We start from the raw sequence: 25,701 nt of genomic DNA on the forward strand, positions 1-25,701 counted from the left end.
TATAATTTTTTGCTTTCGAAATCATTTTTGCCGAGATTTGAAGAGAGTTTGGATTTCCGTATAAGTTTTTCCTTCAGAAAGAAGTTGGCGAATGATTCGGCGTTTCTCCGGAGTGCAGTGTTTACTACGGCCCATACTGTAAGTGTATCTGAGTATAAATATGAAATGATAATACAATGAGGCATTGAAAGCTTACCTTGAAACTTGATAATTATAATTTAAATGTGCACAGGATCAAAAAAAAAAAATATACAAATACCATAAGCTTGCTAAAACTGCTATTATTTTGACCGCTAAGATATACACTTCAAGAGCATTCGAGTAACATTTGGGAAAAAACCGTTATGTCATTTCCGGAAATGGAAGACAAAATGTTCTAGTACAAAAAATAAGTAGTTTAAATTGTTCATATATTGCATTGTACTAGAATATATTAATAGGGAGGTTACACTGCATTATTTTGACTGGCACTGTATATTCGACAATTCCAATGTGACACGACACTTGTGTCTTACAATGACTGCGTTCAACCTTAGATGTATAGAATATTCAGATACCTTTTTTAGGTTTTCGTGTTAAAAATAGCTGATCCAAAAAAACTGGAATGTCAAAAAAGTTATCAAAAGGTATCCATGAATTCCTGGTATGTGTGGCTGCGTTCAATATCAAACAGATAGGATATCCGGATACCTTTTTGTTAGTGTTTTAGGTGTATTTAACAGGTGATCAAAAACAGCTGAGATGTCAAAAAAGGAATCCAAAGGTATACAAGAACTTCTGGGGTATGTAGGTATCTGACAGAACAGCTGATTCAACACATGGTTGAATTTCAAGAAACTTGAAAATTGATTTCAGTCTTTTGTATTTGTTGGTAAACAAAAAAATACGAAGTGTTAGTTGAAGTTGTATTTGAGGATGATCTGTACATAACAGACGATGAGAAAGCAATTTGCCTCCGAATTTTAGAAGGTAATTATTATAATATTTTTTAAACTTCAAAATTAAGTTATTTTGTTCTCGTATTTTACAACAATTTTGACTTTGAAGCTAAAATGTTTCTCTGCTTTATGTGAACAGCTGAAAGTTGTTTTTATTTTTTGACAGCTCGTTCAAAAAGGTATCTAAAAATCAACCTATCCAAAATACCCTATCCAACACGAGATTGAACGCACCTGTGTTAATCTGACAGAACAGCTAATTCCACATTTGGTTGAATTCGAAGAAACTCGAAATTTTAATTCAAGTTTGAATGTTTTTAGTAAAAATCCATTGAATTATTAAAATTGCTCATTTTGTTTGTCTGCTTTTTGTGAACAGATTAAAGTTGGTTTTATTTTTTGCCTGTTTTAATTATTAATAAGGTATCTAAAAATGCACATATCCAGGATAGACTCCAATTCTAGATTGAACGCAACCATTCGGTAGCTGATTTCATAATTGAATGTCACTTTTAATGACAGATGGCCAATCAGATAATCTTGAAATTAAGAAAACGGAATATCCGCAGCTGAATGTGTTCATATGTCATTAATTTTACCTCAACATTTATAGTTTAATTATAAGATAAAGATTTTTCAAGTTGTTTCGCTCAAGAATCTAGCCATTGTCGTGTTCAATGGTGCCAACATCAGTAAGCTAAAATCTTTATCGTTCATGGATCAATTCGTTTGTGCACATTTAATGGCCCTAAAAGATTTTAATCTTTCCCTTTTCTCACTCCATGTAATTGACTATGATTTTTCTTTATTTTGTACAGTGGACTTCTGTCATTGTGTCCCTCTTACCTATAAAAATCACAGCCAAACAATCATCCAACTGCCCACGACCATATACCTTCCCCCATCAACCATCATCTTCAATGCCTTCTCATAAAATAAGTGTGGGCTGAATGGAATTGCAATCGATGTAATTAAATCCTTTCACTGTATTTGCAGTGTACGGTGTACTCAATCAAAAAATGACTCCCTTTCTTAAATAGCAATCGACATCATTTTCTTTATCGTTTTTCAAGAGCTTATAGTTAACTGGGCTTAGTCAAACATTCAGTGCATCAATTCATGCCAATGGTAATCTTCGACTCAAATAAAAACAATCACACGTCGTTTCGTCGACACGTCCACATGCCACATCCCACACGATACAAGGATCCGTTCTTAAAGTACTTACTGAAGCACATTCTTAACCATATACAGTGGTCGGCATAATTGTTTTGACAGAGTGAATTTCTTGTTATTTTGATATTTAAAAGATTTTTTGGCAAAACTAAAATAGGAATTGGATCTTTCAGCAAAAAATGGATAATTTAATGGCAGTTATTTTATTGTAATTAGATTAATTAGTGAATAAAAATAAAAATCTCTTTTTGTTATGGCATAATTATTTTGACAGTTTTATTTTAACTTACAAAAAAAAAAGTAGAACATAAAACTAAATTATTGATTAATTAGTAGAAAATGTAGCCTCCTTTAGCATCTATGACATTTTGAAGCCTTCTTGGAACTGATTCTACAAGTTTCTGGAGAATTTCTTGAGGTATTTCTTCCCAAAGAGTTTTCACCTCAAAAATAGTCTCATCCCAGCCCTCCTGCGACTCAATGATGAATTCCTCTTGCCTTTTATATAAGCCCATAAATTTTCCATGTCATTTAAGTCAGGGCTTTGGCGTGGCCAGTTGAGGGTTTCCAAACCAATGTCATTCAGAAACTTGGTGATCATTTTGCTTTTGAGGCAAGGTGCATTATCTTGTTGAAAAATGAAAGAGTTTCCTATTGCCAGATGGAAATGCGTTCTCATTTACCACATCTAAATATTTGCTTTGGTTAATGAAGCCATCGATTGGAACAAGGTCCCCATGACCGCTTGCAAAAATGCATCCCCAAAACATTACTGATACACCACCATAGGAAATGGTCTGCATTCGAACAAATTTCTTTTTAGGTGATCCATGAAACTCAAATTAACCATCATCAGTCCATAAAACTTTGTTCCAAAAGCTAAGAGACTTATTTACATCAATCTTTTTAATTTGTTCTTAGGAGTTATAAATAGTATCTTTCTTACGGTATACGTCCCAAAATTATATTCTTTGAGACATCTGCGAATTGTTCTTTCACTAACGGAACTCTTTTGGAGGGATTTCATTTCAAGCTCCAAGCTTTTAGGGGTTTATGCAGGATTTTTGGTGAATTCTCTCAAAATGTGCCTGTCTTCTTTTAGAGTAGTTTTTCGTTTTCTACCCTTCCGTGGTAGATTTTGTACAGAATTCGTTCTTTTATGTTTGTTTATTTGGTAGTGTACGGTTTGTCTTAATAAATTCAGTTCTCTGCATATTTGTTTAATAGACACGCCGGAATTAAATCTTGCGACAATAGATGTTCTGCCGTTTTAGCCATTAATCGGAACCTTAATAAATTCAACTTTTTAATATTATATGCTTTAAATTTGTAAACAAAATTAATTAACTTACCAAGAATACAGAAGAACAGCCGTCGAAATAGTTTTGTCACTCAGAAAATAGCACTTTAAATACAAAAAGAGCAGCCTTGCAGCAGAACACCATCCAAACGACTGAGTGATCTATTATAACATACTTATTAACTTGTTATCGATTTGTTCTCTTCAAACTTTAACCGTTATAAATTAGTATCACAAGAGCGAGAGATGTACAGTGCTGAGTACATATGTCAAAATAGTTATGCCGACCACTGTATTTTATCACACTGCTGACTGACACATAAGAGAACGAGAATATAACATTGAATGTTGGTTGCTCCACTCACCACTGCCACCGTGAGAATCGGTTAGCAATTTTTGATTTTTGCAAGCTGTCAGTTCATTTAAGTTGACATGCAATCTCTCGCTCTGGTCTGGTGTAAGGTGTTAGAATGAAATTTCAAGTCAGTGATGGTAAGATTATTGGAAAGAAAAAATGAATTTCTCTGAAGTTGTTCTTAATATCATATATTCCAGTATAGCACATTTAAGATGGTGTCAATATATTGAAATAATATAATGCTAATGAGAATGACATTCGGTGTTAGTGTCATACTGAAGAAAGCGCCATGCCACCACTATTCCGCTAACCTATAAGTTTGTCTACACAGGAAAAACCGTATTTTTCTCCACGCCATCCATGCCATGCCATGCCATCGCCATCGCATGAGTAATGAAAGAAAATATAAAAATAAAATGTAAACATTAAACATAAACAAAAAATCTCCTGCTCTGTTTATATTTCCGAGAAAGAAGACAACGAGTCGAATGTCGAGGCAAGTTGAGTCGCGTCATTCCATGTCGTGGTTGTGGTTGGTGAATGAGGTGATTCATTCTCATTTGCCTCATATTCTATACCTACCTATAAACTATAACCACAAACCAAAAGGAAAAACGTATCGTAGTTTGTTCAGCTTTGGTCACAACGACGCGAATGCGAGCGTTCAGCGTTGAGAACTCATCTTGATTCTTGTGCATTTTTGCGATTCAAAACCATGTGATGAATTTTAATTTTATTTTAAGTTGTATATAAATTGAAATCAATTGAAAAAGAATATAAGAAGGTGAATTAAATAAAATTTATGGCAACTGATCGTCTGCGAATGAATGACGATGACGTCTGTATGTCATTTTATTTGCTCTATCTCTTTTACTCTTTTTTTTTTTGTTTAAATTGTCGAAGTGGAACACCCTTTGATTAATTCTTTTACTCCCAATTTGTTTTTTTTTAATTTTGAACTTAATAAAATGAAGAAACTAAACGAGAATGGGTGTGTTGAATTTGATATATTGTCCATTAGTTTTAATTTCAGGTCTTTATGAATAGTTATTGTTATTTAGTTCTTGTTAAGGTTTTCAGTATGTCTACGCCTTAAGAATCGTTAAGTATACAATCGTTAGTTATGCTTTAGTGCAATTCATAGCGGAACAATTATGGGATGTCCACATTCTACATAAACATAGGTACGTAGGGAAAAGTCATTGCTCCTATTTAAATTATAAAAGTATTCATTTATTTATACATACAACAATAAAAGTATTCATTTAATGGGTTTACACAACAAATATAGGTATTTAATATTTATAATATGTATTATTAATAGTAGTATATTCAATAGTACAATAATTCGGGGTTCGAATGTTGTGACTTATGGCGTTTTTCTTTTTTAGTTCAGAACAGAGCTCTAACTGTCAAAAAAATAATTGTTTCTTTTTGAGCTCTGATCGTTCAGAGCTTCAAATTCGTGTTTCTTTTTTTAGTTCTGAACATGTTCAGAGCGCGCTCGGCAAACTCAGAATAAAATAACAGAGTAAACAGAGTAAACTGCAAAACACAAACAATTTGATATTTGAAAGCCGGGAAATTGAAAAAAATCATCGTCAAAACAATAAAAATGGCGGAAGAGGCTGGTCGCTCTAGTGCTGAATGTAAGATTATTTAGAAAAAAACTAATTGCATAAATAGTATTATTATGAATCAAATTTATTTCAGATGTCAAATGGACCAACGCTATGACTGTTTTTCAAATCATGATAGCTCAGAACTCTACTCTACTCTGTTCGCTCAGACTCTGCTCAGTGCTCAGCTCTGACCTAAAATAGAAAAACCCCATTAGTTTTAAGAAGTACTCTCTGGATTCTTAATTTTATTTAATTTTAATTTAATTAATAAAAATGATGATTTCGTTATCCGCTATTTTGAACAGAAAAAAGCTGTAGTACATTTATGATTAAATTTTCTGAGGCTCTATGCATCTAAATATATTTTGAAATATATAATATTTCACACGAAAATGTTGCACAACCCTTTCCAACAAAAAGATGATGTGACTTCACGATTTAATTTGGGTTTCGTATTAAAAACTTAGAATTTCCATACATTTAAAAAAATATATTTTTCAGTCATTTCAAACATGAACAAATGTCAAACCCTGTAAAATATTTTGACAGCTAGATGCCATTCGTAACTTTAACAACTTCAGGTAAACTGTCAATTTTTCATCTTCTCAGTATATCTGTTTTTCCTTCGATGGAGTAGGAGATCTAACACGAGAGATCGGAAGAATGGATAAAGAAGTAGACCACGTTTTGGTATCTGGACTCCGATTAATCGGTGAAGGTTTTGTATTCCAGCAAGACAATGACCCGAAACACACTTTAAAACTCAATTTAGAGCTTTTATTGGTTTTTTAAATAAATAATTTATATTTAGTAGGGAACTAGATTATATTTTTCTATCATTTCCAACTAAACATGCTCTTTACTTTTTCACGTATTAACTTTTTTCCTAAAACTTCGGTTTAGGGGTTAAAACTCGATATTTCTCAAATTTCAGAGGTGGTCTCAAATTTTTGGCCGGTAGTGTACTTTACCTAAACTTCGAAATTTTCTTCCTTCATATTTTTGCTTCGCTAATATTCTGTAATAAAACTTTATTTCTCAATTTTTCTTTATTAATTTATATTTTTAGTCACAGAATCAGTCTTTTTCTTCTTCCTATCCAAACTTCAATAATTTCCAAAAAATCACAAGATGGCTTCATTTCCTACCTTCCACGTGTTTTACCTCTGTTTCTTGTCCGGCATTGCCAGACATTGCCAGATTATTATCTTTTGTGAGAAGGCCGAGAGGTGGCGCTTGGAACACAGGAAAGAAATCATTTATATTAAATATAACAGCAAAAAAAAACTATTACAATTCATAAAAATAAATTAGGCAACAACCGATTACACTCCTTTGTTTGGGTCCGTTCACACTGCCTGATGGAATTTAAGTATATGACTCATTTGGACGAAGTTAAAACGTTCCAATTTTATATAACCATCTGCAATAGATATGAATAATAAATCTTTTTTGTTCAAAACTGAACATTTCATAATAATTTAGTTCCACCAAACACAAATATCATCTAACTTTTATGTTTATGTACCTATAATGACGATGCTGCCATTTTACATGGATTGCATCTTCATCTTATGTATAATGTCAGATCCAAGAACTAGAACTGCGGCACTATAACATCTAACAGCATAGGAAATCATAAATTATAATTAGAATTTGTACGACTAACAGTCTCGCCAATGATTATTTTTATTGTCGTTCTGCCGCCCAAAAATGTTTCCTTCACTTCTCTGAACAAACGAGTTCAGTTCGTTTAAAAATATAACAACAAAAAATGGACAAAAACCTGGAGAAATAAATATGAACACACACAAATCATCATGAAAATTAAGAGACCGAAGCAAAAAGAAAAACTTTTTTTTTTTAAATTTTAATTTAAATGCATTCAATATTAACACGTGTATATTTCTAAATAAATGTACAAACATACAATTTTATAGGAACTTGTCTTTTCATAAATTTAATTTAAACAAATTTTACATCAAACCGTATTATTCTTTCCGCGTATGTTTGCTATATTTGCTGAAATCTGAAAACGAACATGGTCTGATAATAATGGCTTCTATACGAGACAAGCAAACTGTCAAAGTAGGTGGCGTTGGCGGTGGCAATTCTTTTGGCATGCAACGACAGTTTAACGCACTGTTGATTGGTTCTTTAACTTTTTATAATAATAATAATGTGCTTCTTCATGGTTGTTGCTTGTGTGTTTTTTTTTTGTTTTGTTCTTTCATTTTATTTTCATTTTCGCTGCTGGTTGTCTTTAGGTCTCTTTCAAATGATTATTTCCGCTTTACTGCGAATAAAGGGAGCAGAAAAAACTTTTATGATGATGATGATGGGTGCTTAGACTTTAAAATAGCGAACCGAAGAAGGAAGTGGGACTTCTCTACTCTACAGACAGAATCACACACTTACTGCTTAGTGCTTACTGCTGCCACTAATTTGACAGAATCCAAATCCACCATATATGCAAGTGCTGTGTTGTGGAACGGTTGGCAGTTGTTATATGTTTAAGTATCGTATCATGTTAATATTTTTCTCAAACACGCATAGGTAGGTTTATAAATTAAAAAGAAGGAGAAAGAAAAAAAGTAATGCTTTAGTTTTTGAAGTTTTAAATAAAACATTTAAATTTAATGTCATTTCAATTTTTTTTATAAAATTGGAATTTAAATTGTTTTATTTTTTTCTGGTAATGCTGTGTTCACACTAGCGAGAAATAATCATGTCTTTAAAAAACCATTTTAGGTCATTATTTGTTTTCACTTTTCAAACATGGTAATGGACATAAACGTCAAATTTGTCAAAAACTACGGCATTATTTATTCGCAAATTTGTTTGCTAATTCAAAAATTCAAATTTGACAATTTATATTGACGTGATTGAAATGACTTTATTTTTCTGCTTCCGGATGATTTCATCTTATGTCTTTCAATTATCTTCAAATGTTTATTTTATGTAATTAAAATCAAATATTGGTGATTATGAAACTTTATTTAATAAATATTTTTTTTAAAAGAAAATGTCATTTATATTGATATTGAAATAAATTAATTTATGTAAACTGTTTTTAAAACTATAACAAACATGAATTATTATGTACATAATTTGTCGTTCAGTTATTTTAATGTGCTAATTTTTGTAGTTTAATAAATAGGGTTCAACGGCGGCTGAGACTCAATTAGTTCACCGAAATTGGCGAAATCGAATTGCTGATCCGAAACTGGAACACAGAAAACTCTCGTATTTATATCATCATAATTGTAATACAACGTATGTAAGAACACTTAAGCGTAAACGTTCTTGCCACTAACAAATTATAGCGACTTATGTCTTGTTGACGTAACTTTGTATTTAAAAACATCAAATATTGCAAAGTTGACTTGACATCATTGGCGCAAAACTTACTACAGTTAAGAGCTTACATTTCAAAAAGTAGCAATTTACTATCGATTCCATAATTTTGTTTTTTTACGTGTTGCTAATTATAGTAAATTTGCGATTCCCTTTTAATAAAAAACGGGCATCCAAACATGTCAAAAAAGTGACAGTTCGTGAAAATAAACAAAATAAACAAACTTAAACGGACCTATATATTAATTAGAATTACCAACTATACACTAGTCAGCAAAAGTATTTTGACGAAATAAAAATCGTGCATTTTTCAGTTTAACTTTTTAATGAATTTTTGTTTATTTTTTTTTCATAGAAACATAAAAAGATATAAATTATTATTGATTTCCCTCGTTGGTATAAGTATTTTGACAGGTATGCATTATTAAGAAAACAAAGTTTATATATGACAAAAAGAAAGAAATGAAAAATTTAGTAAAATGTATAACCTCCTTTGGCTTTAATAACTTTTTGAAGGTGTCTCGGTACTGAATCCACTAAATTTTGAAGAATATCTGGAGATATCTCTTTCCAAAGGGAAGTTACCTCAGCAATTGTCTCCTCTCTGGTTTTATTGAAAGAAACTGTCCTTTTGCTTTTCAAAAGAGACCAGACGTTTACTATAATATTTAAATCTTGACTTTGAGGTGGCCAGTCGAAAGTAGTAACACCAACTTCCTTCAAAAAATTCATTACCAGCCGGGCTTTGTGGCATGGGGCATTGTCCTGTTGCAGGATGAATAATTCGCCAATACGCATATCCCTGGATGGAAAGGCATTATCATTTAGGGTACTAACATATTGGCTTTTGTTCATAGAGCCGGTGATAGGAACCAAGTCACCCAGTCCATTATAAGCAACACATCCCCAGAACATGACAGAGCCTTCACCGTGTCTCACTTTTTGACAAACGGGCCTTTTTTTTGGCAATCTTACACAAATTTTTTTGATGAGTTATACTCAAAGGAGCTTTCATATGGAACGCTTCTCCAGAACTCCTTTGGCTTGTGCAGATGTTCCTTTGCAAATGCCAGTCTTTTAAATTTGTTTACCTTTGATATGTGCGGTACGTCCTTAACTTTAATTTTCTTGAAATCTCCTTCTTTTAAACGTCGTCGGACAGTACGCTCACTGATTGGATTCTTGGCCGTCAAATTCCATTTATCTGCACTAGATTGAGGCTTCACAAAAATATTAAATTCCCGTAAAAGGATTCGGTCTTCAGTGGGCGTTCCTTTGCGCCTAGCACCTGATCTTCTTAAGTTTCTTATGTCATTATGCATTTTAAACTTATTAATTTGATAGTAAACAGTTTGACGTGACACATTTAACTCATTTGCAATGTCTTTTACTGCCATTCCAACGTTAAACTTTGCTACAATGAAAGATCTGATAACCAAACTCAACTCCACTGTTTTAACCATGGTCTTAAATAACTTTTGATCTAATTTTATTTTTTTATTAACGTTTCACTTCAAATAAAGTTTAACATTGCATAAGTTGCTTGGTTTTCACGTGCAAAGTGTAAAAACAGGTACACAAAGATTCCGTCAAAATACTTATGCCACACAAAAATTCGTTTTTACATCCATTTTTATGAGCTAAAAAAAAGCAAATGTAAACAATACAAAATTTGGCATGCATAGAACCAAAAACATATTCTTTGTTTTGCACATTATTTTTTCGCCGTTATTTAACGATAATTAGCAAAGTCTAGGTTCAATAGTCAGAAAAAGGTTTCGTCAAAATATTTTTGCCAACTACTGTAGGTGGGAATCCAACGCTCTTATAGGATTAATTGACAGATTCTATATGAATTTAACAATTTTCGAAATGTCAAAGCAGCCATTTCGTGATTTTAACTATAGCCAAATGTCCAGAGATAGTTAAGTGCTAAAATCGTTTCAAATTAGCCAAATCATCTTTTGGGCAACGTTTGTATGGTTTAAAATTTGGACCCATCGCCCTTATTTGCTAAAATAAAACTCTTCAGAGAAAAAAGAAAACGTGCAGACATTTTTTGCGCTGCATTACACAAAGAACTTTAACGGCATCATTCAAAGTGCAAATCTATACAAATGTACAAGTGAATTCCTTCAACGCAACATTTGTCATGCTTTCTGATTTGTATAAAATATTGATTTTTCGAAGATCGCTAGGTTAATTTTAACAAACAATAAATGATAAATCTTAGTTATAGTCCCGATTTATTGGTAAGTTAATAAAAAAAATGTTTATAAAAGATTACCCTCAGCTGTTGTAACTTAATTCCCAGTGCATACTATGAATTATAAAATATTTCAACCAAATGTTTCTTAATATATTTTAATAATGCTTTAAATTTGTGTCTGCTCTAAATTTTTGTTGGTTTCACCTTTTTAAGTGCCCTCAAAAAATAATATGTTTTTGTTTTTCTTTGACATAATATACCCCATATTTTTAGTGACAGTCTTTTTGAAATGAATGACATAGAGTTTTCAATAAATCTTTTTGGACACATTCCAAATGATTATCCCTTATCCTAATTTAAATGCAAAACTAGAACCATTTCATTTTCTTTAGCATATTCGTATATATACTTAATGTATACTTCACTGCTTCCGTTGATTTAAAGCCGTGTGCTTCTGTTTGTCGTCTGTCAAGTCAAGTACTTTCAACTCTAGATAACCATTTCTAAGTTGAAATGGGTAAATGCAATGCAATGACTTACCATTATTATTTCCCTTATTTCTAACTGTCGCTGTCAGTTTGCCTGTGTCTGCTAAAACTAAAATCCCATTTGGGAAGCAAACCATTGACATATCCGCGTTGTGACCCGCATTGTATTATAATAATTTTTCTTTAAAACCATTCAGTATAATTATTTTTTATTTTTTAAATACATACTCATATGGAGGTTCGACCCAGATTGCGATTGCAATATAATTAAACTTTGACGTCATCGCGTTATCACACTATAGGTAATCTTGAATGTGATAATTTTTGATGAAAGCCAAAGCTGATTGGCCTACCCCCTAAGATTTGTCAGTAGGTACGCAATGAATTTTATTCATTAATCTAATCTATAGATGATAAAAATTATAATCAAAAATTAATTTAGAACAAAATAAGAAAAGACAAAAAAACTTATCGTTTCGGTGCGATGACTGATGTCAATATATAATTATAAAACGCTGTGCAGCTGACGTTTGTTTATTTTTAAAATAACAAAAAAAAAAGCAACAACGTGCCAATGTGAACGCACCTTCAGTAGAAAAGCACCACAGCACACCACAATAAACTGCAGATAGCTAGCAGCGAACAGCGACACCATTGAGTGCACTCTGCTCTATCGCTCGGAGTTCGACGAGGATGACGATGTTGGCTCCACTGGTGCTTATATATTTTACAGGTGTTGCACATTAAAACGTCATCGCAAGACAAAGTATGTGTTTATATTAATTAGGGGCTGGCTTTTTTCGTCTTTCCGTTTGGCGGTTTTGAATTAAAGAAAAAAGTTGAATAATATCGGAAGAAATAAAAGAGACAAACGAATTGTGTCATATAGAAGAGACGTTAGAGTTATGTTCACACGTCGTTATACTTGTATTAATATCAAATAAAATCAGTTTCGTGGGTTTTAAATAGAATTTTAAAATGTAAATCATGCATTTATATGTTTTAATATTAAAAAGAGAACGAATTTCAAAATTAACAAAAAGTTTAAACAGCCTTTGAAATTTTGAAATTTTATTTGATAGTAGTGTGCATTTTTTATGTGATTTAAATACATTTTTGATTTTTAAAAAGTTTGCATGAATTAATTTGAATAATTTAGTTATATTATACAAAAGGTTATTATTTCAATTGCTGTACGAACAATTTTGTATGAAACATCGAAATGATTGAGTTATTAGGCTTGTTCAGATATCAGAGCAAATTTTTGATGCAGTGTTCATTTGACAACAGCAGATTGAATGATTAAGTCATTAGGCGTGTTCAGATCTCTTTTCTTCCATCAAAAGTTGAGCAATTCAATTCAAAACGGTTTTTTTTCTTCAGTATTTCGAGGAAAGAACTGACAGTAACATATTTGGATTTAAAAGTCTGTTCATGAAAAAAAATCCAAGGAAAGTCAAAAATGTACATACAAAACCAATATTCAAAAAGTCAATTCAAGTTGCCCAGATAACAAATTCTGAAAAACTGAACAATACGAACAAAAAACTAAATACAGTGCATCAATTTCATATTCGTACGCCCTTCTATTAAAACTTTGAAAGTTCTCCTTTTTTTTATAATAAACACACACTCAAGGGGATATTACTGCCCTTATTATGCAGAGGCACAGTGTAAGCACTAGGAAGAGGAGAGAGGGTTTGAATTCCTGAACATTGCAATGACTAGGAAAGACAGAGTGTGGTAAGTAATTCTACATTCGCGTAGTACTGCTAAAGAACGAATTTCTGTACTTGACAGTGCGGCCGAAGTTGGGCTAAAGGGGATATTGATGGCTATTTCACTAGAGCATAAGCCGTGAAAATAACGGTAAACAAGGGTCAGACAAGAGACCTTACGACGATGTTCAAGCGAAGTAAAAGAACTCATGATGATATTATCATCTATCAATTTAAATGCTCTACGTTCAATTCTATCCAAAAGGCTTAAGTAAGTTGCAGGAGCTCCAGCACAGAGATGGGAGTTATACTCAAGACGTATATAAGTCTTGTAGATATAAGCCAGATCAGAAGGGGTGAAATATTTCTTGCATCGCCTAAGGAAAACCAAAGACCTGCGGCATTTTTGGCGACATCGCGTATGTGATCATTCCACAAGAAGTGGTTGGTGACACACATACCGAGGATATCGAGGTGTTCAGTCTTATTGTTGCAAGTGCCATCCATTGATAATGGGAATGGGGGTATATCTCGCTATAACGATACAAGACAGCATTGGGTTTTCGAAGCATTAAACTCCACGCGGTTTTTTAATCCCCATTGAACAATGCTGTTTAGGTGGGAATTTAATGAGCTTATCATATTTTGTCGTTGCAGTTCCACATCCTAAGAAGAGGGATGTGAGTCAGCGAAACAATGTATTGTATTCGAAGTTGCAGACAGGAGATCATAAATAAAAACGAGAAAGAGTGTTGGAGATAGAACAGAGCCCTGGAGCACATCAGCATTTATTTTATGGTTATCAGACTTGAATCCATCCAATACTACTTGTAATGATCGATCCCAAAGGTAATTACTAATCCAATGAAGCAGGGATTCATGAAAACCGAAAGCACGCTGATGCCGAACCCTATCAAATGCTTTTGAAATATCAAGCATTTGATAGGGTTCGGTACTTTCTCACCACTGTTCGGTGAGATGAACCATGAAATCACCAGTGGACCTATTGTTTCAAAAGCCGTAATGACAGTCATTAAGAAGCTTTCGATCTTCAAGATATTTCTTGAGCTGATAATTAATCAGCTTTTCCATGACCTTGGAAAGCAGGGACGTAATCGGTCGGTAATTAGAGGGTGAAGAAGATTTGCCTTTTTTGGAGTTGGGCTGGACAAATGCAGTTTTCCATCCTCTCGGAACGAGACCTGAGGAGTAGGACAGATGAAAAAGCTTACGCAGTGGTTTTGCCAGCGTTGAAGAATACCTCTTCAGAACAATAGCGTGGATACCATCCGGACCAGCGGATTTATGTGTGTTAAGGTCTAAGGACTCTTTCCACAGTACGAGTGCAAAAAAAGATTGGTCCATTGAATCACTAACTCGCTTAAGTACAGGCGGAGTCATAACACTCACTGGCAGCGTAGAATTGGCGGCGAAATGCATAGCAAAGAGTTTAGCTTTCTCTAAAGAGCTAACAAAAGGAGTGTCATTGAGAACGAGCGTAGGAACCGAAGAAGAGGAAGAATTCTTCATGTTTCTTACAAATGACCAAAAATGTTTTGGTCATGTAAAAATTTAGTCCGCAGAATATGGGCGTCGCAGGCCTTCTTGGCTTGTTTGAACTACTTTCCTCAGTACGGTTGGCTTTATAGCAACGGAAACTTACCTCTTTGGCCCTAATAACCTCTTTACAGCTCGCATCAAACCATGCGTTTTCCTTAGGAATGATACTTTTAACCCTCTTCGGTTTAAAAGTTCTCATTCCCGGGAGAATTGAACTTGTGATCATATCATCGCTGGTGTCAACGTCACTATCGAGGAAGCATAGTGAGCAGTTAAAGATCCTGAAACCGTCCCAGTTGGCTTTCTCGTATTGCCAAACGGTTCTCTCAGGAGCTCTTTCTTTAACTGAACAGTTTTGACACGAGAAATTTGCTGATATAACACAATGGTCAGACGTGCCTAGAGGAGATAGAACACTAACAGTTTACTTATCAGGGTCAGAGGTAAGAAACAAGTCAAGTTTTCTGCTCGACCTTCAACGTCCGATATTCGGGTGGGCTCGTTGACCAGCTGAGTTAGATGGTTCAACTCAGCGAACATTTCTGCACACACTCCATCGGGTTTTGTCTAGCCTGAATGTTGAAGCCATGAAAAATGAAATCGCCCGTAACAACGATTTCAGTGCGAGGATAGGACGAAACAATTCTTTAGATGGAATCAGACAAAGCATCCAATTCACGAGAAGTTGATAATCTGTCTAAATTTGGGCTTCGATAAAGAAAGCAGTGGTGAATGATTTGCTTATTTACGGAGATTTTAAACCACATATAATTAAAGAAGGAATTGGTGCAAAGACTATATTGTGGTAAGAGCTGATAAGCAACATCATTCCAAATGTACATATATGGCGAGGCCATGGTGGGAAAAGAATAAATGGCTTGATGTTGGACAATAATACCACATGCAGGTTAAGTGTTTATTCATGGTTGATATTTTTTATCAAGTTTTCTTAGTTGATAAAAATCATTTACTAAGTTAATGCTAAAGTGATAGAAACTACTTAAAACTAGATCAAATACGTATTCGTACGCTTAGTTCTAAGTTGCCAAGACGATAAAAACTACTTCCAAAGGTTATGCTACAAAATATTAAAGCCAAATTTTTTGACTGATTAAAACACGGTACGAATAAGAAATTGAAACAGTATTACTGTAGTTTTTTCTTTTCTTTAAATTTTTCAAGAAAAATGAATTTTACCAACTAGAGAAATTCTATAAAATATATCAACCATGAACTTACTTAATTTGCACTTTGATATTACTTTTGTATCTGAAGTCTTTTTGGATGAGGAAAACATTCAAACTTTTTATTGAAGGGGTACGAATATGATATTGATACACTGTATGTCTGCCTTCGTTGTCACACTTTTATATGAGATTTGTGTTTGCGTTTTCCATCATCTTAGTCCGTAGATTAACTTAATACAAATGTCATAGATTAGCTTAATACAAATATCAAGTTTGTAAAACTTCAAAAAAGTTTAAGATATGAAAAAAAGTAGTTCCGTTGAGAAATCTGGAGACATTGAAGAGTTCAAATCCAGGGACTTGTTTCCTATAGTGAAAGGGGCTTAAGAAATAAAGAAAAAATTAAATATTCTTCATTCGAACTCTTATCATGTTTTGTGTTGCCAAAAAAATAATAAAAATTAAAAAAAAAACTTCCTGACTCTACTTGAATATTAAAATTCAAGTATAAACAATTTCAAAACACGTGCTATCGCGAATAATAAATAGCAATTCACACGAACTGTTAACAGATTTTTTTTTTGGTTAAAACAATTCATTGACCCCTAAGCTTTAAAACAAATAATTCTATACATAAGTACACTTCACTTACTTACAATCCAAAACAATTAAATAATTTTATTCGCATGTGAATATATTATTATTATCAAGCAAAAAAACTAATTAAATTTTATTACATAAAATACTCAGTGATGGTGTTTATTCCTTCCGTTGGGCATCTAATGAAGTGTGAATTTTAAGAACTAAATTAAATAAATCACAGCGAATTTGACGTTTCAAAATTATATGTCTTGTTATCCATGACATTAATATGACGTATTCGTTACAATTTGTATCTCAATATACGCATACATACAAATTAACAAAATGCGTAATTCACTGTGTTCCTGCATTAAGTACGAAACGAATCTTTTAAAGTGTGTCTTCTTAGGCGTGTGCGGTTTTCAGAAAGTAATAAAACACATATAATTTATGGCTGAAACACAAACACGCTTAAGCTTCGGCTTTGTCTGCGTTACGTTGGGCCTGCTTCGAGGTTGCTTTGAATAACACTTACAATTTGACATTTCTAGAATGTCACTTCTGTCATTAGCAGCGATGTTATTTTGGCTCAAAATAAAAAAAGTTAGTTTTGAAATCCAAAAAATGTAATTTATCGCGCAAGTAGCTTACATAGCCTATAATAACCAATGGGAATCCTTCCAAAAGCAAATGTATTTTGTTTGTTGACTTTTTTACAGCTGTTGAGCTGTCAGACAAAGCAAATGTTTAGCAACTTTGAACTAGAGCTTCCGTTTGGAGTGGCATTACGTAACGTTACGTTATTTCCTTACGATTAGCAAATAAAGCTTGAAGTCGAAGCTCCGTTGTGATAGCAGGCATTAATCCTGTGTGTTTTTATGTTTTAAAAATGATTTCGGACAAGAGACCCAATTTTCAGCCACTTTCCGCTGCACTTGGGACTGTATGTCAGTAGTTACGAAGTGAATATTCTCTTCCAAGGCGCCATTTGCTACGGGCTCATCTGTGTAGATAAGCGACATTACTTTGGCCACGAAGGTGACCACGCTACAGGCCAACAACTCTGGATAAGGAGCGGGAGGAATCTGAAATGTTTTACTTTTGAGCGTTTATAGCAATGAGTAAATTTACGTCATTAAATTAAATGTCACTTTGAGGCTTCGCGCCTTCGACAATTTTTTTACTGTTGCTTTCATCAGTAAAAATTTTAATAATGTAATTGGAACAGAACAAAATTGGAACACCAACAGTAAAACGAAATGGATTTTTTTTTGGCTTTTGGCATTCAACTCTTCAGTAAAATGAAATTTCATCATTGAAAAAATTAAAATGGATGCGAAGTTAGTGCTCCGCAGAATTAAATTTCTTCTTCCTCTCTGATGTCTTCTTCCAAATAAATACGAAAACACACAACTTCTAAATATTTATGCACTTTATTTAATTTAGTGATTAAACTCTAGGCAATAGTATAATAGTAAAATATATAAAAGATTTCTACCAGGTCGATCTAGAACCAGAGGGAAAAAACTAATCTCCGTCCCTTTGAAACCCCTCTCATTTTTTATATCGTGTTGAATTCGTATCGGTGTATACATGTTTTCACCTCGGAGAGCAGAAAGAATTGAGACATTTTATATTTCTTTCTCCCTCTGATTTTCACAAATTATTTCTAGGAAACAATTTTCGTTTGTCAATAAATTACGGTAAACGTTATAACGGTAGATTGTGGTGAATTTGTTTTTCTTTTCTCTTTCCTTGAGTTACAGATAGATGGCATTAACAACCAAAACCAGAAAAGATGTGTTCAGAAAGAGTGTAACAAGGTTAAGGTTTTTTAGACTAGACTTTATTTGTTATGAACAAGTACTTGTTTTTTATAAATGTATGTTATGTTTATTTCAATAGTATAGTATGTTTCTAGGTCCTAATTCTCATTGGACTGTTGCACCACCTTATTTATTTTACTTACTTAATGATTAAAACTGGCTTAAAATAACTAACTTATATTTCTCTAAAGTATCTTGCACATGAGCTACGAACTGCGAACTGTGGATGTTCGCTTATTTTGTTTCTATTTGCAGACAGCGACGTACTGTCAAATTATAATTACCCTTTTCAACAAACAAAATAAGAGAGATATAATTTTGTGGTTAAGTTGAGCGCGAACAATTTATTCGTTGCAGTGTGGATTGTATGTGAAACGCGAATAGAGTTTGACAGTTCGTAGCAACCACATTGCAATTCGTTGCTAACAAATTGTTTTTACAAAATTGTCTTGTTTTAGAGAACAAAATGCAAATTTTATTATCCTAACATAAGTGTCAATTGGTTTCTCATAATTTAATTGTGTTTTTGTTTGAAATTGACTTTTTGAAATGTATAAAATCACGTTTGTTCGTCCATTCGTTCATTCGTTGTTCGCTCTCATTCATGTGCAAGGCTCTTAAATCCGTAATTTAGAATTGTTTCTAAATATTCATTGTTCTGGCACCTTACAAGAGTAATAAATTTCACTTCATATTCAAATGATATTACTCCCAAACGAACACAATGAGAGTACCAAAAAATTGTTCATCCACAATTTTGAATTTTCTTTGAACACCTCTGAACAGCTGACTTCATCCGCCATTTTTCAAAGGTGTTCACCATTTTTCATGTGTGGGGAGTATGCACATCTTCTTGCATAAGTATTTGTTCCCCACATTTTTTTATATGGAGGTAATGCAAATCGCAGCTTGTAGGCAAAAAGAGAGCAACCGTGGAAGTTGGTTCTCTCGTTTAGTTTTTTTTCTCTCTGCTAGAACTAACTAAGTAATAACTCGTTTTTTCCAAAAACACTCTATATAAAGATATAAATCCTCGGTAGACATCTTGGTTTGCCTACAAGCTGAACCGGAAATCAGCCTCATAAACTTTTTCATAGTATGCGTGTAATTTCTCCTCTAATTTATTAAATTTCCTAAAAAAACTCAGTAAGTGTGTCTATGTATGCGTGAAAACACGTCAATTTTCCTCCTTAAATTCGTCCACATTACAAATACAACAATGTAAACAAATGGGTTTTGGAGGGTCATATACGAAGGATTTATATCTTTACTAGAGTGTTTTTGGTTTTTTCCATTCGTCTCGTTCTTTGTTTCATCCTCTTCATCTCGTCTGAATGTGCGTGTGTGTGTGTTCTTGTGATATGTCTGCGTTCCCCAGTATCTATGTATCTCTGTCATGTCAGTCTTGTCCCGTTCCCACATGGATTTATAAATTAATTAAAACTTTAAAAGCATTGTTTCTTTTTGAAAAATTACTTGAATATAGGATTCATCTTATCGCATCAATCTTTGGCTGGAAGTAAATTTGTAACATGGTTAAAAGCTGTAACCGACCCCTTAAAGTTTCCTTCAATAAATTGATTGTGTCAGCTGTATGGCTTGTATTATGAACCATTATTTTTGTAATAAATTACCACGATTTGCAAAAGTTGTTCAAGAGTAAGTCTTTTTAATATTTAACTACAAACAAAACTGACCCTAAATCAAGTGACAGCTGTCAAAAAGACCAACTCCGTTGAAAGGTATTGTCAGAATAAATGCCACTAGCCTAAAAAACACCCGTTAAATGACAGGTGGTCCGCAGAAATAAAATATCCTGGAATACGAGACGGCCTGTCTGTTTATCAATTTTGGAACCACGTGTTTCATTTGGTAAAGATGATTGCTTTTGGAAAATATTGGCTAATTACACCAATGCTGATGGAATCATGGTTGCCCTCAACCTCACCAATATTTTGCAGCAGCAATGAAAGTGAAGTGGGGAAGTCAAGGAATTGAAGGCTATTCATTGCTGCGGTAAATTGTACCGTAACAATTTGACCAGTACTACCAAACCACAGATTAAATTTTTGAGATGACATTTGTGCCATTAGATAACTAGAATAACTTGGAAATTCGATGCAAAAAAAAAACAATTTAAATTATTGAACTTCAATTTAGCACCATATTAAAATGAAGTCCAAGTACCTATCTATTTAAAAATAGATACAAAATAGAATATAGAACGACAGCTTTGACTTCGTTCTTATATAGTCCTATTTGAGTGATCGATACTCGTAAAATTACCGTGTACTGCTGATATATTCAAGTATTCATCAGGCTCAACGCCAAAAATGTTTCCCCTTTTCTTTCTAATAATTTTTAAGGCGTTTATTGTTTTTTCGTCTTATTTATTAAATAAATTTCAGGGAATACACATAAAGTTCAATTTAACTCATCCCCACTTGATGGAACTTGATCACTTATCATTTTCGAGGACTCCCAACCAAAAAGATAGCAATCTCAGCAATACAAAAAAGAATCAAAATTCTTCCAGTTTACTTTCGATGGGAATTCGTCTCAAGTACGGAATTAACATTGGGGCGGTTTAATTAGGTGAATAAAAATATCCAGCTACTTACAGACTTCGGGGTCTATCTTGATGGGAGTTTATAAAAAAAATACCAGTACAAAGGGAAGCAGCAGAAGGTATATGAGGTTATTTCATTATTCTTAGTAAAGTTTCAAGTGCAATCATCGAAGTGTGAAACAGTATGAAAAATCTTGTTTGGAATAATGAAGTCAGTTGAGAACTCGTATTGTACATTATACGAAAAGTTGAAAGGGGATACATATTTGAATCTTGAGACATAATTTATGACAAAAAAAAAGTAAGAACAATAACTTAACTCTGAAGACGTTCTATTGAAGAAGGTCAACCAAGTTCAACGATATGCCCTTGAAATCTGCAAAAAAATCGAAAGATTTCTTTTATGCCGAACTTGGAGGTTTTCAAAAATAATATTTGAAAATCAAATCGACAATAATTATATATTTTATTTATATTGTATAGAGATAATGGATATGAAAATAGGCTATTTTTAAACCGATTATAGAATCCGATGAATGCGTTTCGGATGTATTCGGAGTGATTTTATGACATTATTGCTATGGTTAAAGTGTCAAATTGATATTTGATTTTCACCAAAGCTTACTTCTTGGATTCACTTATTTGAGGGAAACAAAATAGTCAAGTAAAGTTCCAAGTTTGAAATTAATGACATGTGCAAAATTAACTAGCTGCCTGCGCGGTCAAACCATACAGTTGAATGAAGCTCCTTAAGTTGTGTGAACCTGCCCAATGTCAATTGACACATTTGAATTTAATTTCACAACCTTAGTAATAATATAATATAAAAGTTAAAAGATTATTTCATTCTGTTCTTCACATTTTAGTTAATTGGCAAAAAATCATGGCATGTCAAAAAAAATGTTAAATCAAAACACTTCTGACATTTTATTTGCCAATCACGTCGTTTTTATTTGACAAGTCAGAATCATTCTCCGATCCGGGTTTTAAACTGAACTTTTATTTTGACGGTTCTGAATTTGAATGTACCTAATTGCATTTTCTAAAACTTTGAATAAATCAGAAATAATATTTATAGAAATAAAATAATTACGTTATATAAAAAATAACAACTATATCGAGTTTGACGTTTAAGTACAGTCACCGAAAAAATACTTCGTACGATTTACAAATTTCATATACATACATATATGTTAAATTTGTGTACATACATATGTTTTCTGTTATATTGTATTTGAACACAAGAAGTCAAATAAAGAAAAATTGACGTGTTTTCACGCATACATAGACACACTTACTGAGTTTTTTGGGAAAATTTAATAAATTAGAGGAGAAATTACACGCACACTATGAAAAAGTTTATGAGGCTTAGCTTGTATGCAAACCAAGATGTCTACCGAGGATTTATATCTTTATATAAAGTGTTTTTGATTATGTCATTCTGCATTCAGCCGTTAGTGAACCAACATCTTATGGAGAAAAAAGTGAAATATCAGTTCAACGAAAAAGAAAAGAAACGACGCAAGATTTCCGACAAGTGGTTGTGGATTTGTTTTTGAAAGAAAACAAATCTTTAGCTGAGCTTGCGCGTCTGGCTGAAAAACCTAAATCTATACGATCTAGTACATCATAGCAAAATACAAAACAACAGGCCACGTTGAATATGAGCGAAGATCAGGCCGCCCACGCATATTAAATGAAAGAAACTAAAAGGTTATTTTGAATATTATACGAAAAACCCTAAGACGAATTGCCCTGCCATACAAAAAATGGTCTGTGATACATGTCACAAAGACGTCAGTAAGCGTACAATTGGAAGGACATTGTTGTATTTGTAATTTTGACAATTAGTCCATGAATAGATGTGAAAACAAACAAAAAAAAACCGATGCCGTTTGCTAGCGGCACTTTGCAAAGCAAAAACAAAATGGGGAGGTTAATATGTTTTTTTCATGTTTTTTCATGACAGTCAGTTTCAAGCGTTAATTTTGCAGCAATTTTGTTGATAGCGAAACAATGTACATTTTTGTATTGGAAAAAACATGTTCAATATCATTTTATTGTAATTAATTCACTTATTTAGAGTAATCACTTCGAAATTCTTTAAATTTCATCATTAACCTCGAATTATTGTATCAAAAGATGCGTTCCAAGAACCATCAAATTAAGGGTGCGACCGCAATTTTTTTGTATTGAATTCTAATGAATTTTCGATAATGAACGGCCCAAATATTTTTTTTTGCAAATCCAAGTATATTTTTAGTTTGTTTTTAATGATTTAAGCTAGCAACTATTCTTCAATTCCATTTTGATTAATAAATATTAAGTTTATAAAAATGAGTTATACTCGAAAAATACATAACATTCTTGATTGATGGAAAAACTTTGCATCAAAGGAACACCAATGTTTTAAAAAACTAATCAGAACGATTATAGCGAACCTGTTGAATAAATGCAGAACAAATAAAATGAAAATTTTGACATATATCACAAAATGAAAACGTAATAACATAGTTCTAAATTCATGTACAACTCATTCAATAGATCAAATAATCGACATTAATGTGTATTGTTGACGTAAAGAAGTTTTATTTAGTGAATTCCCACAGTTTAACGCAAAATGTAATTTTCATTCATTCCGTAAAAATGTTTAGTTACCAAAGCTCAAGTTAACTTATTATTGTTTAAAGGGTATATTTAATAAAAGTGCTGCTAGTAATATCAAAATTAATGAGTTACGTATATATTAAAAATGCTTTACACAAAGCAACTTATTTTTAAAACATGGTTACCTCAAATTTGTATTTCAAAATCTCACTACAAACGAAATTCTAACTCTAACATAGTCCCTCAAAAAGAAATTTTCAGGAATATTCCTGCAACAAACAAAATTAAAATTTGGTCTTGCAATTATCGAACTGCTTAAATGATGAAAATACTAATTTAATTGAGAAATCTTAACTAGCTTAAGTTGGCAATCGAACTTCACAAGTATGCTTCTCGTAGCATTGTCTGTACAAAGAAAATCGGAGGCATCCGCCTATTGTTTCCACCTGAACTTCTAACGTCGCCAAAAAAAATGCTCTAAGCCAACTACACCTGAAAAAATTGTCTGTTTTGTCGTTTTACAAAGTATTGTGTTATACTTTTGTCCATTTCCAATTATACTTAACCAGTTGCAGCTCATATTGCGTTCGCAAATAATTTAAGTAAATAAAAACCGGCACTAATAAATCATTAAATATGTATTTAATCAATCTTATTTTATATACATTAACAACATTTATTTGGATTGAAATTAAAAAGCTATACACATCTTCCAATTTGAGACCATGTCAGCACTTCAGATTCTGTTGGTTCGGATTGTTTAGTTTTTGAACGAGGCCATAAAACATTCAAAATAAAGCATTTAGATGTGCCTGCAGACTATAATGAAGCATTTTGATGGACCGGAACACTAAATGTGAGAATGTGTTTGGTTTTTGCATCATTTCACGCACACTTTCTCACATTTAGTGTGTACTTAGCTTGAAGGCAAACCGAAATGTCAGTCTGAGATTCCGATCTTGGTAATGGAGTATTTTTGATTAAAACAAGCTCTCCAAACGGAATGGGATCACGTACCTGAAGATTTCACGAAGAAGCTGGTTTCTTCTATGCCACGGAGATTGGAAGCTGGTATTAAAGCTGGTGGAGACGCAACACGTTACTAAAATGCAGATGTTATTAAAATATTTGAAAGAAAAGAAGTTGTACGATAAATTTTGTCGTTTAATTATGATAAATAGTACAATTTTGTTTTAATTTTGAGAAAATAAAGGCCAATAAGTTGAATATTTTTATGTGCACAATCTTTTTTTTTATCCCTTATTTCAAAATGTCAGTTGATTCTTGAGTGTACTTTTAAGGAACTGAACAACAGAATTTATGTCTATTGTACGAAGAATTATGTCGACGTCTGTATATGTTGGATTTCTGGATTTAAATCAACAAGCAAATCTCGTTTTCCTTAAAGAATCAGATCTGTCATTTGATCACAAGTGAACACCTTCAGAGGAGTTTAAAACAAATTGTCTAAAAGAACGGAAATTCGCCTGTCAAATGTCTTCATCATTTAATCGGCCTACAAATTTTTGTAGAAAATCAAATACACATGATTCATATAGAGGCTTTGGATAACAACTTATTTGCGATCTTTTAAATGTTACCTGGCGTCTAAAGTTTCTGCACATGAGCGAACTGTGGATGTTCGCTTATTTTGACTTTTCTTTTACATGAGCTTTGTTTCTATTCGCAGACAGCGACGAACTGTCAATTTATAATCACCCTTTTCAACAAACAAAATAAGAGAGATATAATTTTGAGGTTAAGTTGAGCGCGAACAATTTATTCGTTGCAGTGTGGATTGTATGTGGAACGCGAATAGAGTTTGACAGTTCGTAGCAACCACATTGCAATTCGTGCTAACAAATTGTTTTTACAAAATTGTCTTGTTTTAGAGGACAAAATGCAAATTTTATTATCCTAACACAAGTGAAAATTGGTTTCTTATAATTTAATTATTTTTTTGTTTGAAATTGACTTTTTGAAATGTGTAAAATCACGTTTGTTCGTCCATTCGTTCATTCGTTGTTCGCTCTCATGTGCAAGGCTCTTAACATCACATTGTAGTTTTTTCGTATATGATTTGAATTCTTGCAATGTGAATAGCATGACATTTCTTTCCAAACAATGTACAGGCAAAACCTTTGTTTCTGTTAAATTTCATAATTTTGACACTTTGCGCATAGATATTTCAAACAGTATCATGT

General features: G+C 32.8%; 1 protein-coding gene across 1 annotated transcript in view; it reads left to right on the forward strand.

Annotated features, from left to right (window-relative positions):
* LOC129945553 (pleckstrin homology-like domain family B member 1) overlaps nt 1-25,701 on the forward strand; it is a 126,414-nt gene that overhangs the window by 49,820 nt on the left and 50,893 nt on the right. The window lies entirely within an intron of this gene.

This window comes from Eupeodes corollae, chromosome 2 (assembly GCF_945859685.1).
Source record: "Eupeodes corollae chromosome 2, idEupCoro1.1, whole genome shotgun sequence".
NCBI classification, from domain to species: domain Eukaryota; kingdom Metazoa; phylum Arthropoda; class Insecta; order Diptera; family Syrphidae; genus Eupeodes; species Eupeodes corollae.